General features: G+C 47.6%; 1 protein-coding gene and 1 long non-coding RNA gene across 2 annotated transcripts in view; both read left to right on the forward strand.

Annotated features, from left to right (window-relative positions):
- Window positions 1-19,363, forward strand: part of LOC126523415 (U8 snoRNA-decapping enzyme-like) — a 40,005-nt gene that overhangs the window by 12,693 nt on the left and 7,949 nt on the right. The window lies entirely within an intron of this gene.
- Window positions 8,265-17,698, forward strand: LOC129382691 (uncharacterized). Its single transcript, XR_008610736.2, has 2 exons — window positions 8,265-11,845; window positions 14,928-17,698. It is a non-coding gene; the product is annotated as an uncharacterized lncRNA (long non-coding RNA).

Genomic DNA, 19,363 nt, shown 5'->3' on the forward strand with positions numbered 1-19,363 from the left:
CGCGCCTCTGGTCCACGGTCGATCAGGCGTAAACCTTATGGCCGGTCAGCAGTCGAACCATCCGTAAACGAACGCGGGGTGGGTTTGTTATTGCCCCATCCCCTCCGGTTCGGAGAGTGCGAGTACTTTAACAACAATCTTTGACACATTGTCACACAACACAAGCACTGATTTGTGATAGTTTCAAAATTTACCAAGCGGAATACAACTGAACTGTGGCTGGCCTACCACAAAGACCTCGTTCAAGGCCCTAGAGCCATGTTTTGATTAGGAGGCCGACCATTTGTGCCAACCGAAAAGGCTTGATTTCGACCCTGGCATATTTTGTTGCAATTTTCTGCTGACAACTGGGACTTCCATGCAGAAAGTCGGTCGATCAGATCACAGCTACGGAACTTCCTTCATCGTGCCACTTCAGGGAAAGAGGCAGCAGATTACACAAGGATTGGCGGGCTCGATGGTTTCCAGTATCCTTCACCAGTGAAAACAAGACACGAACAATGTAAATAAAATTGTGCATCAAAATTTTTACTCCCCTTTAAAATCAATCGGTGCAGCTAGGAGAAATTCATTAGGGGGTACTTAGACAAAAAATTATGCAGATCCCACGCACTGTCGGAATCGATGTAAGCGAAGATTTCCGTGCTGGATGCTTTGATTGAAGATAATTTGTGGTGATTTTGATGGCTAAAGCTTAATATCTTCAACGTTTAAGCAGACATGAGAGTGGTGAGTTGATGGTACGGTAGGCTTCCCGCAGTTTACAGCGATATGTCACAGTTTGTGGCACTTATAGCAGCGGATTGGTCTAAAAGATTCGAATTTTCTTTTCTGCTCTTTTGGTACGGTTTCCCCGTTAGACTTCTCCTCGCTCTTTTCTGCGGGCTTTTCCACCACGTCTACAGGTTCCGGTCGTCTAGTCTGCGAACCCTTATTGAACGGAAATGGTTTTAGCGGTCCATTTCGACCGTCCCAATTTCTGTCCTCGGCGTTCAGCTTTCTACACGTTGCGTACTCTTCGGCTAATTCAGCCGCCCTTTCCACAGTGTTTACATTTCCTCTCTCTTGCACCCACAGCTTCACATATGGTGGGATACTTTTGTTAAACTGCTCTAGACACATGCATTCAATGATCCTGTCTCTGCTCTCGTAGGCTTCCGCGCTTTTCAGCCACTCGACTAGGTTGGCCTTTAAGCCGTATGCGAACTCCGGATACCCCTCGCTATCCTTCTTGCCTGTGCTTCTAAACCTTTGCCGAAAAGCTTCGGCTGAAAGGTGGTATTTCTTGAGAAGACTAGCCTTAACTTTCGCATAATCATATGCATCCTGTGCTTTGAGTCGGGCGATTACTTCCGCAGCCTCACACGGCAACGTAGACAGTAACCGCTGTGGCCATGTACTCGAACCAAAGTTCATCTTCTCGGAAGTCCTTTCAAAATTTCCTAGGAACAAGCCTATGTCGTTCCCGACCACATATGACTTTAACAGCCTGTCCATGCGGTATGATTCTGCCTCACTTGATTGTCCCAGAACCCCCTTCACTTCCATGAGACAACTCTAAGCGTTTGCTTTCAAGTAGAAATTGCATTTTTCTTAACTCGCAATCTTCCTCGCGTTCCTCTCTCTCTTTCTCTGTCCCGTTCTTCTCTGTCCCGTTCTTCTCTATCTTGTTCTCTCTCTCTGTCCCGTCTCTCTTTTTTTAAGAAGTTCCAATCCGATTTCAATGGCTTCCTCACTGGCTTGTTCGGAAATTAGCGGGAATAATTCCGATTTTAGCATTTCCTGGCGTACCTCTAGGCCCAGTTTCTCACCAACAATCAACAATTAGTCCCTCAGCAGTGTCGTTAACTCCATGGGTGCGGCTTTAGTGCCTTGGTCTTGCTCGCTAAACCTACCCAGGAAAACACAACCTAGCTAACAATCAACAAACTAGCTTCCCTACTGTTCTAAACAGAACGACCACAAGATGACGCGTAGAGTCAAAGCAAGAACCAAGCACTCACCACAGACACAGCACCACGTCGCAAAGGCCATCCCACCGCTGCCAGCAGCTGTGATGGTTGGAGTCGGGCATTAAATAGATGGTAGCTGGCTCATGCCGTCATCTAACTTATCCACGCTGAAGACGTGGTTGAAGGGAAGGACTGCTTCTTATCGAGAACGAGGATGATGGATATCGTTTCTTGGCGCAAGGGCCAGAAATGGCCAAAGAGCGCCATGACATTTGGTGATGAATGGCAATGAATATCGATGAATATGGCGGTAATCGAGTGGCTGTATATTGGCCTAAAATATTCGCTTTAAATGGTGTAAAATATGTATCTATTAAAATAATGTCAATGAAAAGTGAGTCCTATGGTTGTAAAAGAACGTTGAGAACAATAAGATACTAAAACATGTTAATTTATAGCACCACCAGTGCCTCTGCAGAGCCCTTCAGTGCAAGGGCTGCGAGGCATGTGCTCTGTAAGTGATTTCATTGCAGCTACAGCCTCTAAGCAGAGGCTGTGCTACAAATAGCCTGGCCAAATGATTGCTATGATATTAGTTTCTTCTAATAACTTGAGTACTGATTTAAAATTAAATACAGGGTCATTGCCTAAAAAGAAGACTGGGTGCAGAGGTATATCATGACTGTATAAGGAAGGGAAGAACTTTTTTCTCTCCATTTCTAATAATGGGCACTGAATGAGAACATGAAGGACTGTAAGTCTACTTCCACACCTAGTGCATGTCGGAGGGTTAGTTCCAGTTAGAATATACGAGTGAGTGCTATAGGTGTGTCCAATTCTTAACCTACAGAGGAGTACTTCCTTATGTCTCGTTGTTTTTCAGAGATCCAGTTTCCTATTTTCGGTTTGATTAGGTGCAGTTTGTTGGATACCTGAGTGTCCCATTGCCGTTGCCAATATTTCCGTAGTTTATGCTGTAAAAATGGCTTAAGGTCTGTGTCGGGTACAGGTATATTAATGTTTGCATCACAAAAAGGTACGGATGTAGCCCTTTGGTCAGCAGCTACGTTGACCTCTAGGCCTCTATGGCCAGGCACCCAACAAAGAACAATCATTTGGTTAGACATGTATGCTGAACATAGAAGGTTATACAGTTCATTAAGGATGGGGTTTTTGTGTTTTCGTAGACTTGATATGCAACTAACAACGCTTAATGAGTCTGTGAATATGAGAGCCTTTATTATACCTGTTTGTTTTATATGTTTCACAGCAGAGAGGATCGCGTATGCCTCCGCTGTGAAAATGCTGGTGTTTGGATTTAATGCACCGGACGTTGAAAATGAAGGTCCGAGCGCTGCATAAGCTACACCATGAGTAGACTTTGAAGCGTCTGTATAAAACTCTGCGCAGGAGTACTTCGCCTGGAGTTCGAGGAAGTGTGAATGTATATGCACCTCAGGCGCATGTTTTGTTATTGCGACGAAAGACATATCACATTGGATAGACTGCCATTCCCAAGGTGGTGCAAGGTTAGTGGGAGTCATTAGGACTGTTTCTCGATGTTTAATACCAGTTTCGTGAGCCAGTTGTTCTAAGCGCACAGACAGAGGAGGTCGAACAGATGGGCGGTTGTGGTGATGAAGTCTTGCAGAAGACAAGTCAAGTACGGTTGAGTAACACGGACGTTCGTTATTCGATTTACATTTTAAAAAGTAGGAGAAGCTTAAATACGTTCTGCGCAGATGTAACGACCATTCGTTCGCCTCCACATACAGACTTTCCACAGGACTTGTCCTAAATGCGCCTGTTGCCAGCCGTATGCCTAGATTGTGGACTGGGTCGAGGATTCTGAGAGCACTATCCGATGCGGATTGGTACACCACAGCTCCATAGTCGAGGCGTGATCGTACAAGGCTCCTATATAGGCTAAGCAAACACCTCCTGTCACTGCCCCAGTTTGTACGAGAAAGTAGCTTCAGCAGGTTCATTGTCTTCAGGCACTTCGCTTTGAGATATTTCAAATGTGGAATGAAATTAAGTTTTGTGTCCAAGATAATACCTAAAAATTTGTGTTCAAGGCTGACCGACAGTCGTTCTCCATTAAGGTCAATAGTCGGTCCTGGTGATATGCCTCTCTTGTTTGAGAAGAGAACACATGTGCTTTTTTGAGGGTTAAATTTAAAACCATTTTCTTCTGACCACTTTGAGAGTTTGTTTAGGCCAAACTGTAGCTGTCTCTCGCAGATGCTAAGATTGCACGATCTAAAAGCTATCTGCACATCGTCCACATAAACCGAGTAAAAGAGTGTGCGAGGTATGATGGTATGTAAGGAGTTCATTTTAACAATAAAGAGTGTACAGCTCAGCACTCCACCCTGCGGTACACCTGTCTCCTGTACGAATGATTGTGACTGTACATTGCCAACTCTAACACGAAACGTTCTGTCAGACAGGTAGCTTTCAATAATGGTCAGCAGGTTGCCACGTATACCCATTCCAGAAAGATCCCGAAGGATCCCAAAGCGCCACGTAGTGTCATACGCCTTTTCCATATCAAGGAATACAGATACGACAAGCTGTTTGTGGATAAAGGCTTCACGGGTGTACATTTCCATGCGGACAAGCTGGTCTGTCGTCGACCTACCTTCCCTGAAACCGCATTGGTATGGGTCTAATATTTTGTTGGTTTCAAGATAGTGAAGCAAGCGTTTATTCACCATCTTTTCAAAGAGTTTGCATAGGCAGCTTGTCAACGCTATCGGTCTATAACTATTTGCCAAAGAAGGGTCCTTACCCTGTTTCAAAATGGGAATTATAATGGCCTCTTTCCAAACAGAGGGAATCTGGCCGGAAGACCATATACCATTGTAAAGAAAAAGAAGGGTTTTTTGTGTCTCAGATGGCAAGTGCTTTAACATTTCATATATTATGCGGTCAGAGCCTGGGGCAGATTTGTTGCAGCCATTTAGTACTGCTTAAAGCTCTGCTATGCCAAATGGTCTATTATATACCTCACATATTGCAGTTTTTCGTACTAATGGCTGCCGTTCTATTCGTGCTTAATGTCTTTGAAATGTGTCCGAATAGTGCGACGAACTGGATATGTGTTCAAAGTGTGCGCCTAGAAAGTTCGCCTGGTCTTCCATACTATCTCCCTGTGTATTTACTAAGGGTAGCGAGTAAGGTTGTCGACCTTTTATTCTGTGCACTCTATTCCAGACCTTTGTCTCATCCGTGTAAGAGTTAATTCCTGATATATAATTTTGCCAACTCGCTCTTCTAGCTTGTCGGCACGTTCTCCTTCCCTGAGATTTGACATGCTTGAAATTAACAAGGTTTTCTGCAGTCGGAGAATCGCGGAGCAGCCCCCATGCTTTGTTCTGCTTTTTACGCGCGTTACGACATTCCTCGTTCCACCATGGAACACGGCGCTTGTTAGGTGACCCCTTTGTTTCTGGGATACATTTGGTCGCGGCATCAATCAGAAAAAAAGTGAAGTATTCAACCGCGGCTTCCAGGCTTAGAGCAGAAACGTCAGCCCACGATATGACAGTAATTTTTCGGAACTGTTCCCAGTCGGCTGAATCAGTTTTCCACCGAGGAAACTGTGGGGGACATTCATTCGTCTTCGGTGTAGACAGAACTATCGGGAAATGGTCGCTCCCGTATGGATTTCTAATAACGTTCCATTTAAGATCAGGTAAAAGGGTGGGAGATGCAATACTGAGGTCTATAGAGGAATAGGTCTTATGTGCAGTATTATAATATGTAGGTGCCTTACTATTCAAAAGGCATGCACCAGATGAAAAGAGAAACTGTTCAATCGGTCGACCTCGCACATCGCAATGAGAGTCACCCCATAGGTTGCTGTGTGCATTAAAATCTCCTAGAACCAAATAGGGTTGGGGTAATTGATCTATTAATGCATGGAATTCATGTTTATGGAGATGATAGTGCGGGGGTATATACAGAGAGCAGACGGTAATAAGTTTGTTTAGAAGTATGGCTCGAACGGCCACTGCCTCTAAGGGCGTTTGTAGTTGTAGATGTTGACACGCTATACCTTTATCGAGTATGATGGCTACGCCGCCAGATGATGCGATGGCATCATCACGATCTTTACGAAAAATAACATAACGACGAAGAAAGTTAGTGTGTTTAGATTTAAGATGGGTTTCCTGTACACACAGCACTTTTGGGGTGAGTTCGTAAAGAAGTTCTTGAACATCATCAAGGTTTCTGAGGAGACCTCTGACGTTCCACTGCATAATTAGCGTGTCCATAATGAAGTTAATTTGGTGCTGTGTGTACGGAAATAGAAGTTATGCCTTAGATTACAGTGCTCTTTCGAGGCCCTGTAACCGGGGTTTTGTTCTTTTTGAAGCGTTCGAGGGAACCTCGCCGCTCCTAAGGCGCTTGGTGCGCCTTGAGGATAGGTGTAGTGTCCATTGCCTCTGGTGAGGCGCCGGACACGTGCTCTTGCGAGCGAGAAGGTTCCCGGGAAAGTCTCGTCTTGGAGGGCAAGACCCCTGCGCCCACCAGCCCGGAGGTCGATGGGGCTCCCTGAGGGATTTGGCTGCGCCGGCTGTTGCCAGCGCTGGAAGGGGCCGGGGAGGTTGGGACAGCCTCGGCTGCGCCCACCTTCGGGGTCGGTGGCCCCGTCTGCTGGGTTGACGGAGCAGCGCTAGCTGCAACCGCCGCAGGGGCAGATGGCGTAACTGCCAACTCACGGCTCGTGGGTCGGACAGCCGCCGGAGGCCGTTGTGACGCTGCCCCTGACGCGCCACTTCGGCAAAGCTGGCCTTAGGAAGGTATGCAACCCCCCTGCGTGCCTCTTTGAATGATATGTTTTCTTTTACTTTGATTGTGACTATTTCTTTTTCTTTCTTCCACGACGGGCATGACCGCGAGTATGCGGCATGCTCGCCATCACAGTTCACGCAGTGTGGAGCGTTTTCGCACGTTTCAGAGGCATGGTCACGGGAACTACATTTTGCACATGTCTGCCGGCCTCGGCAGTTCTGGGAACTGTGGCCGAAACGCTGGCATTTGAAGCAGCGGAGAGGATTTGGAACATACGGCTTGACCTGTAGCATTACATAGCCGGCCTCGAGTGTCTCAAGCAGAATGCTTGAGGAGAAAGTCAGTACAAGATGCTTGGTTTTTATCTCCTTCCCGTCGCGCCTTAGCATGATTCTTTTAACATTGGTCACGTTTTGCTCACTCCAGCCTTCCAACAGTTCGGCTTCTGTGAGCTCCATCAAATCGTCGTCAGAAACAACACCACGGCTGGTGTTCATAGTTCGGTGTGGGGTTACTGTTACTGGGATTTCCCCAAACGACTTAACTTTAGGAAGATTTTCATGCTGTTTCGGATTGCGGAGTTCCAGAAGGAGATCGCCGCTAGCCATTTTCGTTGCTTTATAGCCTGTACCAAGAGTTTCAGTTAGGTGCTTAGATACGAGGAAAGGAGAAATCATTCTCATGGTCTTTTCGGGATTGTTTGAATGAATAACATGGAATCGGGGGAAGTTTGGCTGTTTGTTCCCAAGAAATTGGAAAATATCTTCGGTGCGCCCTTGTTTCGGAGGGCGATCAGGTAGTCGGGGAAAAGAAGTGGCCATTAGAAGTATGGTTTTTTCAGCAGGGATGGCCGCCGCCCACCATGGAGCCCAACCAGGGGACGACACAGGACGGAAATATTCAGTTCTGCGCACGCCAGCGGTACAACCCCGCTATAACCAAATACATATACCCAAGACTGGATATAGTGCACAAGGTTAACCCTCGCCGCCTACGAAGCTGGAAGTAATACGAAAATAAAGTGAGGACAGGAAGGATTAAAAGTGAAAGAAAGACGAAGATTTGAGGGAGAAAGAGAAAGGAAAAGGCAACTACCGATTTCCCCCGGGTGGGTCAGTCCGGGGGTACCGTCTATGTGAAGCAGAGGCCAAAGGGGTGTGTTGCCTCCGCCAGGGGGCCTTAAAGGTCCAAACACCCAGCATCAGCTCAACCCCCAGGATCCCCCTTTCCCCAGACACGGCTAAGCCGCGCACGGCTACACGCGGGAGGGTCCAACCCTCGTGTGCTCGGGTCCGTGGTGTCGCAACACACCAAACGCCTGCTGACGCAGACGCCCCTGCGGGGCGAGAACGAGGAATATGGGATTTATTTACAGTATCTACATGAGAACGTTACAGTTCATCAGTCTGATATGACTGAAAGAGGAATGCACACTGAGGAGCCGCCACCGGCTCCTTAAATACACAATGTCCTCCCTAGATCCTTAGGTAAGGAAAAACGGCCGTTCAACCTGCTACCAATTCGGAGCGTTCAAAGTCATCGTAGCCGTAAACTCTCCCCTTTGAGGGGGAGGGTTTACACACACTTCCGCACAGGTTTCACTGACGACGCCGAGGTGAGTGGGTTCTCGGACACGGGTTTTGCCCCGAGCAGGCGCCTCTTCATCCCAGTGTTGACTCCGCAGATAATGGCCGCCGCGTCTGTCCATGATTTCTAAGCCCCGTGAGACGGCCGCCAGACATCTCCCAGGAGTTCCACCGCTTCTAACAAACTGTGGCGGCCACGGCGAATCCACGAACAATACTTGGTCCGCCGACCGCGTTTAGTCATAGGGGCGCCGAGGGAGTGTTGATGAGGCCCACCGTCGTCCCTGCAAAACGAGTCGCCGCGGCAGATGGGGAAGGCTTCTATGGTCGCGTCTGGGAAGCTCGCTACCCTCGCTGCTGCGGCTGGCTGGGAAAATTTTGTAGGTCGGTACCCTTGCAGGCCGTTCGTAACAACAGGGAGAGGTGTTTACTTGAGGTGTTGTGCGCCATATTTCATAACCTCTGAGAGGGTTGAGCATAGTAATTGGTTCACATGGCACATCACACTGTGGCAGAAGTATTAAACTTGAATTGGATTGTGGGTCTGTAGGCGTCAAAACCATAATCGGATTATGAGACAAGCCGTAGTGGCGGACTCCGGATTAATTTTGACACCGTGATGTTCTTTAACATGTCCCAAAATCGAAGGGCACATGCGTTTCCTGTTTCGCCTTCGTCGAAATGCGGCTGCCGCGATTGGGATGAAATCCACTCCCTCTTGTAATGCCACAGCCGCAAAGCTAACGCGGCGGGCCCAGAAGTGTTGATTTGACGGTCGGCCGCTTCCGTGGTGTCTCCTGCACCCTGCGGTGCGCTTTAATTAATGCGGCTCTGCTTCTGCACGCCCTGCGTAAGTTGCCCGCATGGCATATTTGCATGGCGTTTATGTTTCATAAATGGCAGAAATGTACTGAGCCGTACCTGGAACTTAAGGTTATCCTGTTCCCCAGCAACCGCTGTCGCGTAATAGAGAGATTTAGTTTAGGGGACGCAAGCGGCTTCCGTCCTCTAAACTACAGCTCTCTAGTAGTGGGGTTTCCTTGCCTTCTCACATCACCTCCCCACTCTCTCTTATATGAAAACTCCCTCTTCTCCTCCCTCTCCTCTTCTCCTTTCTACAGATCTATCGGCGTCCCCTCTGTGCTCGCACTTAGCATAAAGGGAAGCGCTGCAGTTTCTGCAATGCTTCTGAGCGGAGTCACCGATAATTATAGCTGTCAAGCGGCTAATGTTGCGATGGCCAGGGAGCCCCAGAGGGCATTGTACACATTCGACGCGGTGTCGTGAAAACTACTTTCTGCTGTCGCCTTTCCTCTCTGAAGGCCCAACCACTGACACGCGTCGCCAAGCTTCGGCATGCGCCAATGCGTCAAAAGCGTCGGTCGGGAAGGAGGCGAAGCGTGACGACGAGCAGCAATTTTGTAGACTGCCGATGCTAGAAGTTCGCCGACACGCGGCGACGCTACGCTGGCGAGCACCAATCATAGGCTGCGACGCGTCGCCGGCGTCAACCAATCGGAGGCTGCGAAGCCTCCTGCTGCTATGGCTATGCTGCTATGCCTATGATGGCCGCCCATGCGAAGATGCCGAGACCAACGATCGTCTGAGATCTTTTTACGTATGACGCACGTGACAGTGTTACTAAATGAGTGTTGTATTAGTGGGCAGACGACATGACCGACGACCGTGGGTTGTGGCAGTGCGACCTGAATACGAACCGACCTGGATACAACGCCGAAAAATCCAACCTGCTGCTCACTGGGTTCCACCGGTCTCAGTGTGATCGTCTGTTAAAACATCCAACCACATCACGATTGCCGCAACGTCTGTACTTGGTATATGTGTATTTTGTTGTGCTCGAAGCTAATGGAAACATGCTTCCGAACTCAGAAGTCTGCATAATCGGCACTCGCCTTTCGCCCATGTTGTTTACGTTACGATATGCGTAGCGCGTCCATCGAGTTCGTAGCTGGCGAAGCTGAACGAGCCCAGCTGAGAAACTCTGTCGAAGGAAATGAATTTTCAGTTCTGTTTGGCGCTGCAGCTATTTGAAATATGGCACTCCTGACTTCGTGTGGTGTGTGATGTGGTGAATGCACTGTCTGAACCGTGGCGTTTTTCATGTGGTCTCAGGTGACTCAAGTTTGACGGGCTATCTCTGTGCTGTTTCCAGTGGCAAAGATAACGTTCGAAAGCGAAAGAGACTAGTAGCCGAACAATGGGAAGTACGTGTACATCAACAGCCATGCCGTCCGTTTCAGGTGACAGTGCGCTCTTCTATTCGGCATGTGAATGCAGTTCAGTACGAGTTGGCTGTACTCCCTCACTCACTTCTTTCAACTGCATGCGTCTTTTGGGCTAGTTGGGGATAAATCGCTCGTGCCGCACTCAAGAACACTGACGCACTGAAGGATACGTGACGCAGCGCGGTTATGTTTGAGTCAGTGTGTCCTTATACTTGAGCACTGCAAAAAGAAATCTCTTTGCAACGTGTGCAGTGCATAGCAAAACTGCATCATGCAAGACCTATGCATGTAGCAGCGTATACCAGGATAGCTTCGATGACTGCTTCAGAAGCAGCAATCACTGAGTCAGTGAAACTGTAATTGATTTTTTCTCTCAGTTTTTGTTTATGGAAAGTGCAGACGGTGTGAGTGCATTCTTGGGATGGTGAAAATGTATCATCAGTTCTTTGTGAAGTCGGTATGCTTAAACTGCCCAAATCTCTTCAACTTCTACTAGAATGTTTCTTGCTGTGATACTATAAACTGTAGTCCGGAAAATGATCAAGTCGAAACCAAGTTCCTAATGCATCTTCGCAGAATGTGTTTTATTAACAAGTCAACACCTCCACTGCAACATTCTGCAGATATACAGCATATGTTCTTGAAATAAATACATTCCGTAAAGGTGAACGACTGGGCCCACAATAACAAACTTTCTAGTAGCACTGCAAAAAGTACTGCCATATGTATCAGCCACAACAAAACTGTTGCGTCTCCAACCTACTTCGTTGGAGGCACACCTATAAAGACTTTTGGGGCCCTTCCCATTCTGGGTGTAACATTCAGCTCCTCTCTAAAGTTTTCCGCATATGTCACCAGCACTGCATCTAAGGATTGGGCCATTCTTGGGTTTTTGTCCAGCGTGTCCCTCTCCTGATGACCTGAGGTTTTCCGAGCGCGCTACACTTACATGATTCTGCCACGACTTTAGTATTGCTCATCAGTATAGTCCGCGTACCAAACTCGCGTCGCTAACAAACTTGAGCTTGTTCAGCGCCGGACAACACGCACCCTCTATTTCCGTCTTTTCGGTTGTGGCAAGCCCATGCCAGCCTACGAAGATTGTCTCAAAGCCGTCAAGTAGCATACGCTGAAATACCAGCGCAACATTGCACTAGTCTATCTATTCTGCAGGTTGCTTCAGGGCTCTCTGGACAGCACTCATCTTTCTTCTTCAGCTCGTCTGAACAAGTGGTCAGCACCGCCTAAGCCCCACCAGGTCTGTATGGCCCGACACCAGAACTCCATGATTATATCTGGCATACAGAGCTTTCTTTCCACCCTCCTGGCAATTTGGATTGCCCTTCCTTGCAACCGGACTGAATTGGCACACCTATGTGTTATGCATCCATTGGACTGTGTGCGTATGAGCCGTGCTGTGTGCTTGAGCAAGTCTGTGTGTGCGTGTGTGTGCGCGCACACGTGGAGAGGAGGGGGTGTCTCGTGTATACTGCAAATTCCTGTCTAGATGGCTGGCTATCGGACGCTCTAGCGTACAGGCATTAGCCTTTTTTTAGTCTAGAGTGCCATGTTACCACTGGGATTATTGTTGTTGTTGTTCTTGTTGTTGTTAGAATAATCACTACGACCACATTGGTTGTGTTGAAGCTAGCGTGACGCATGAAAAAAATATATTTCTGGAGCTTCGTGCGCTCTCACTCTTCGAAAAAGAGTGCCAAGGATGCATGTCTTCTTGATGAAAATGGTGATGTCTAGAACACTGCTGATGCCTTTGCAGAGCATTTCTGTTGGCTATGTGGTGTGAAATATGCTTCAAGTAACCTTCCTTCTCAGTCTGGCAAGGTGTATGTGCTTTCAGTCAATTAAAACCTTGTTTTCAAGGATATGAAGCGCCTCAAACCTTCCCTTTTTTGTGGTGCTGATGGTATTTATTCCGCAGTGCTTAACCCTTTGAGACGCTGTCTACACAATTGTGCACAACAGGATAGTGCATCAATAGCAAAAGCACTGATGAAAGGGATGATATTTAAAATTTGTGTCATCCATGTTGAAACACATTATTGGAACTGAGCTGCAATTTTGAATAACGTGCACAATGTTTTAGCGAAATGAGTGGTAGATAGACGACTGGGTGTTCTTACTTTGTGTCAGAATGTTCTATGTAGCGGGTTCACTTCTGTCATCGTTTTTAACAATGTCATGTACCAGGCATAATGTTCAAGTGGCTGGATAAGTGCTTTTTCAAGCTCTTCAAAACACAAAATAGTATACGTTCTCATATTCGATGTTCCTGTGGCAAGTTTTTGCATGGAGTCGAAATTTTGTACACTTGACGAAACTCGCTAAACAAATGAAATTCTTAATCTTTTCTGAGCAGTACACTTTCTATGATTCTGAAGATGCAAGGGATGTGGTGAAAGCAAGTTTTCAATCAACGGGATAAAGTGGTGCCTGAAATGGTTAAGACGTATGGAAGCATACTTGTTCCCTGTTTTTACAAGTACCGTCAATAGTTCCCTAAAGTCTAGTACATTTTCTAGCACTCGAAAGGTATCGTGGGCATTGCCCGCGCACAAATTGGGTGCTAGATGTGCAGTTACTAACTGCCAGCCTATATTTACCCTCTTCAATGCATCGCAGTCGCTATTGCATTCTTTGCTTTCTGTTAGTGCTAATAGCAATTTAATAAATGAACAGCATGACTTTGTGTGCCGACGTCTTCAAGCTATTTGAGACTGTCGACAGTGTTCACCACTGCATCGACCTCCAAAAAGACATTGTTTTCACTCTCAAACCGATGCAGAAACAATAAGGTACTCTTAAATGCTTCCAATACTATGGCATTAAGTTATATGCGGAAAACACACCGTGTGCAATTTTCTTACACCCCACGGGATGTTCCACTGCCCAAGGTCGATGAAATGAAAGATCTTGGTGTGTACTTCGACAAAATGCAGAGCTTCTCTTCACACAGATAATCATGCAACATGCGCCTCACGGTCTTGGAGTTGCATGCCGTACATTGCATGATTTCCACTCCCCTGTGGTGTTTCTGAAATTCTATTCTGCTGTGTGCCTCAAACTACGGGAGTATGCCTCTGCAGGAGGGTGTGCAACGGGCAAAATCTAATTCTGACCTCATTGAACACGTCCATAATAAATTGCTATCTATCTTCAAGCACTACTTTTGCCATTCTTGCGGCCACAGTTGAGCCTTCTAAAATATACCTTAACTCGCACCTCTATATTCAAGACATAATTAATCAGACCTTTTGTTCCTCTGTATAGTTTTGCCTGGCCTTCTTGCAAGACTTTGCTATATATGACTCGACTCCAAAACACATAAGAACTGTGCCTGTATTGACGTACACCAAAGTTCATTTCCTGTGTTTTCTTTTGTATCTGTTGATAATCATGTATGGTTAACTCCCTTTTATTCTTCCTCGTTTTCCTTTTTCCCTATTTGCTTCTCTATCTCGCATTTTTTTGTCTACCACAGTCGAGTTTTCTGCACATTTTGTCTCACGTATTGCTCTTTAAGTGCTCCAGTAGCAAGTTTATCTAGCTGTTCCTGGGCATTGTAATAAACATTTGATTGTTTGATTATGATTCTAGTATAAAATCGCGCTTTTTAAGTGTGTACTAGTATATTATTTCAGTGCAGTAGCTTTTGTGCAATTAAAAAAAGGCATAAATTAAGAAATGCAATAAAATGCAGCGTGCCTGATATATGCATTATGCTATTTATTTCTTCTGAGTTTTAATAATGCTTGGCTACTGTATTCAGTATTGTACAATAAAATATTATGCCACTGCAAATATTGCGTGCTTCCCAGAACAAGTTAAATGTCTTTCTCAGTCAAAACATCATAGCAGGCTGAAAACAATAAACTATTTTGTGTGTTGTGGTGACGAAGCGTATAATTTGTAAAAATAACCTGTTTATATATACACTGACACGTGTACTTATTTGTCTTTTCCGGGTGACCGCTCTTCACCGTCTAACAAATGTTATGGCACAGCGCAGGACGCGCCTGCACGTATCGGAAGTGTCTCGAATGTTATCGATGGTTCTTTTTACTGTTTGGTGCCACCGAACCTTGTGTAATCTTATTTCATGTATGTGCGACGCGAATGGTGCAGAACTTTCTGGAAGACGTGCGGGCACCAGCGATTACTCTGTAACCTTCGCCGACTGATGTATAAAAGCCTACGCGCTTGATCAGCACATCAAATTTTCGACGATCGCCGACTGTTTTTGCAGCTTTCGTTGAGCTTTGAGTGTAGCCTGTTTTTGTGGGCACAGGTTCGCCCAATGAAGTTAGTTTTCCCATTCACAGTTTGGTTCCTGTGTCCTCGACCGTCACTACCACGTGACATCTGGTGGGGGTGCTGGTTTGTTCATGTGCCCGACGCCACCGACAAGCCGTTATGCAAACCCGGACCGCAAAGACAGCACCAACATCGTCCCGGAATATTGAGCAAGCCGCCGACTGCAACAGCTGCCCCCGGAGTACGGACATATACCTGAGAAGACCAAGAAGAGCGTGGCCAAGACAACACCAATGGCTGCCCCAGCGTACTCCATTTTGCTGCAACAACCTTGGGACACACCATCCTTTCATAGACCATCGACTGAAGACCCAGAATCAAGACTAGAGACCTACGAGCTAATCGTGTCTTTCAACAACGGGGACTCCGAAGACAAGCTGCGGCATGTATACTTCGCCTTAGAAGACGCCGCCAGAATGTGGTTCGAGAACGGCGAGTCGACCCTGACAACGTGGGACCTATTCTGTAGTGGCTTCGTGGAGAATTTTACGAGTATGGTGCGCAAGGGCCGACGCTACGCTAGAAGCCCGACTACAATTACCCAACGAGACCATAGCGATCTTCACTGAGGAGATGACGTTCCTCTTCCGCCACGCCGACCCGGATATGCCTGAGGAGAAGAAAATTCGGTTCCTCATGCGTGTGGTAAAACAGGAGCTCTTCGCCGGCTAGATACGCAACCCGCCCAGGACTCTTGCTGAATTCGTTTCCGAAGTAACAACCATTGAGAAGACGCTCGATATGCGGACAACGCAGTATAATTGCCGATACTGCACCGATGTTCGATCACTCGGCAGTGAAAACATGCGAGAGACCACAAGAGCGGTCGTTCGCGAGGAACTGCAGAAGCCCCTCCCTAGGTCGCAGCCTCAAGCTGTCTCAATCGCCGACATCGTCAAAGAGGAGGTTCAGCGATCACTTGGGGTTACTGAAGTGAAACCGTCGTCGCCACAGCCCCAGCCGGAAACGATGACGTACGCCGCTGTAGCCCGCCGTCACGTTCCCCCTCCGCTCCCATGGCAGGGCCCAGTGACGCCACCGTTCCGTCGTCCACCACCGCCGCCAGCACGCCAACCCATCGCCCTACGCAGCATTCAAGGAAGACTGACGTTTGGCGCGCCCCCGACCACCGTCCACTTGCTATCCCTGGGGAGAAGCCAAGCACACCTACCGTCGATGCCCTTACCGCGAGATAGGACTGCGAGGGTTCGCTATCAACGCACCGCGCCCACAGCAAGGTGAACGCCCACGTGACATCGCCGACTAGTTCGCTGCCACACAATGGAGCCCTCGACGACCGTCCCGTTCGCCGTCACCGGGGCGCTACCTGTTGCCGCAGCGCCGTCCATAAACTGGCCCAGTCCGGGGCCGGACCGTCACCCCATATCCGAAAACTAAAGGCAGCAACCGATGGAAGTGCGGTTGCTGTTCGTGTTCGTCGAACTGACGAAGATCCTCCACCACCGACGAAGACACCGAAAAGACTTTTTCGACGACGCCATGCCGACGAAGCCTGAAAGTAAAGAATACGCCGACAAAAGACGACCTGACGACGCGGCGTCCCAGCTTCAATTCTACACGTTGTAGCCGTGATCCGACACCAAGACCTAACGGAAATACAGCCAGACAAGCCACAGTAGGACAACTGCCTGCCACCCGCAGACGAATGGTCTCACGGATTGCATGAACACGACCTTCGCCGACATGCTAGCGACGTACGTCGACGTCGAGCACAAGACGTGGGACGCGGTCCTGCTCTACGGAACGTTTGCTTACAACACGCAATGCAAGAAACGCAGATCACGCCGTTCAAGCTGGTTTACGGCAGGAATCTGACGACGACTCTCGACGCCACGCTGTCACAAGTCACCGACGAAGAGAATCTTGATGTCGCCACATATCTACAGGGCGCCGAAGAAGCCCGACAGCTCGCCCGCCTGTGCATCAAGAACCAGCGGAAGACCGACAACCGACACTACAACCTTCGACGACGCTATGTCGAGTAGCAACCCGAAGACCGTGTTTGGGTTTATACCCCAATACGCCGACGAGGACTCAGTGAGGAACTATTACGCCGCTATTTCGGACCCTACAAGATCATCCGGTGCATTAGCTCACTCGACTATGAGGTCGTACCAGACGGCATTTCGCTATCAGAGCGACGCCGCTCACGACCTAAAATAGTCCATGTGTGCCGCTTAAGCCGTTCTACCAGCGCTAATGAACTTTGACACTTTACATAGCTGAACCTTACACCTTTTGTTTTTGGACTGTGTTACTGCGGCCTTTTCTTCTTTCTTGTTTTGTTGGTTTAGTTTAATAAGTGTCCTTATTGTTTTCAGCTATCCTGTTTGGTTTTCAGCATCGGGGCGATGCTCTTTGAGAAAGGGGAATTGACACATGTACTTGTTTGTTATTTCCGGGTGACCGCCTTTCACCGTCTAGCAAATGTTATCCCACAGTGTAGGACGCGCCTGCATGTATCGGAAGTTTCTCGAATGCTATCGATGGTTCCTTTTACTGCTTGGTGGCACCGAACCTTGTGAAATCTGAATTACTGTCTGCGCGACGCGAATGATGCAGAACTTTTTGGAAGAAGCGCGGGCACCAGCCATTACTCTGGAACCTTCGCCGACTGATGTATCAATGCCGACGCGCTTGATCCGCAGAAGAGATTTTCGCCGATCGCCGACTGTGTTTGCTGCTTTCGTTGAGCTTTGAGTGTAGCCTGTTCTTGTGGGCACAGGTTCGCCGAATAAAGTTAGTTTCGCCATTCACAGTTTTGTTGCTGTGTCCTTGACCGTCACTACCACGTGACTATATATTTCTTATATTATGCAAATGAGCTGCCCCCATACATTCGAATAAGCGCTTTAATAGTACAACTTGGCAAAGGGCAGCGATATATACCAATTAAAGCCCTCGGATTCTCAAGCTTGTATTATCTGACGGTATGTCATTTCATTAATGTTCAGAAAGACAAACTTGACATGTTGAAACCAGTTACAATAGAACATGACCTTTACAATGCGAAAATTTTTCAAGCAATACACTCAATATGAAAGCCTCCCGATGCGGGTTTGTTGCATCAAGACAACCTAGAATAATAAATGATGTGCTCCATGGGCAAATTTGACAGAATCAAGAATCGGGAGGAGACAAGCTACGAATTACGTAAATTTTTAGTTATTCTAGATGTTTTTTTTTGTGTGTGTGTGAGTGCGGCAGGCGTTTAAAATGTTCTTGCTGATTTTCTCATAACCCACTTTTTCACGTTTATTTCATGCACCAACAAGCGTAATTACATTGACAAGGATACTTTGTCTGTATCCGGTGACCGTATTTCACCGGCTAAAAGATGTTAAACATTATCGGTCGGCGCAGGATACGCCTGCACGTATGGAAAGTTTCGCAAATGTTATCGATTGTTCTGTCGGTTGTATGTTGTCGACGAACCTTGTATAATCTGATTGCATACGCGACACGAATTGTGTAGTTGTTTCTGGAAGGCGCCCGGGCATCAGCGAATACACTAGAACTTTCGAAGACCGATGCATGAAAACCGTCGCGCTTGACCCGCAGATGAAATTTTCGACGATCGCCGACATTGCTCGCCGCTATTGTTACGCGACAATATTTAGAACACATATATTTTCAATTATGCTTTGCACGCCCAATTCTTACATAGTTAGCTGTGCAGTGAGCTGTACAACAGCGTTTGATATGATATGGCATCGTCGTGCAGGTGTTTGCAAAGCGATCTTGTAGACAGATGGGGGGGACGCGCGAGCGCAAGCGCTGATGTCGATATTTTGTGCACTGTTGTTACTTCAAAGATAAAAAGAAACTGTTGCGGCAGGCCTACATTCATTAATCAAACGTGTTTTCTTTATATCATAAGGTCTATACAGATCACCGACTTATTGTTTCTAGCTTAGTTTACAGCAGGCTGGTTCAGGCTGGATTGTGATGGATGAAGACAAAATAGTCCAGCAACAGTGCGCCGCAACCGAGGAGCGAGCTTCGGCGCCGCGTCAGAGCTTGTGTCCAATCATGGAGGAAGGAAAGTCAGGAGAGGCCCTGACGTAACTTTTCGTGAAGCTAAAATGAAGCCGGAAGTTGGCGTTGCTCATGGCGTTGCTCCGCCTATCGGGCCAGCTCTCCTCTCTTGTTTACATTTCTCGCGAAACCACGCCGCGCTGCGCGCAACCGTTGTGCACGGACGCGCGCGCTCCGCAGCAATACTGAACAATCGTTAGCACGTTAGCATGATTCCGCCAAATAGGGCAATATTTCCCGCGGATATTCCTTCGTCCGTTGCCATTGCCGTGGTGCGGTACATTGAGTACAGCGTTGCATGCGCGTTCATTTCACGAACTTTAGTTCCTCGTGTCCCACCTGGCCACAGCAAAATCCGGGAGAGCACGGTCCAGCTAACGCAGCG

This window comes from Dermacentor andersoni, chromosome 6 (genome assembly GCF_023375885.2).
Source record: "Dermacentor andersoni chromosome 6, qqDerAnde1_hic_scaffold, whole genome shotgun sequence".
Taxonomy (NCBI): domain Eukaryota; kingdom Metazoa; phylum Arthropoda; class Arachnida; order Ixodida; family Ixodidae; genus Dermacentor; species Dermacentor andersoni.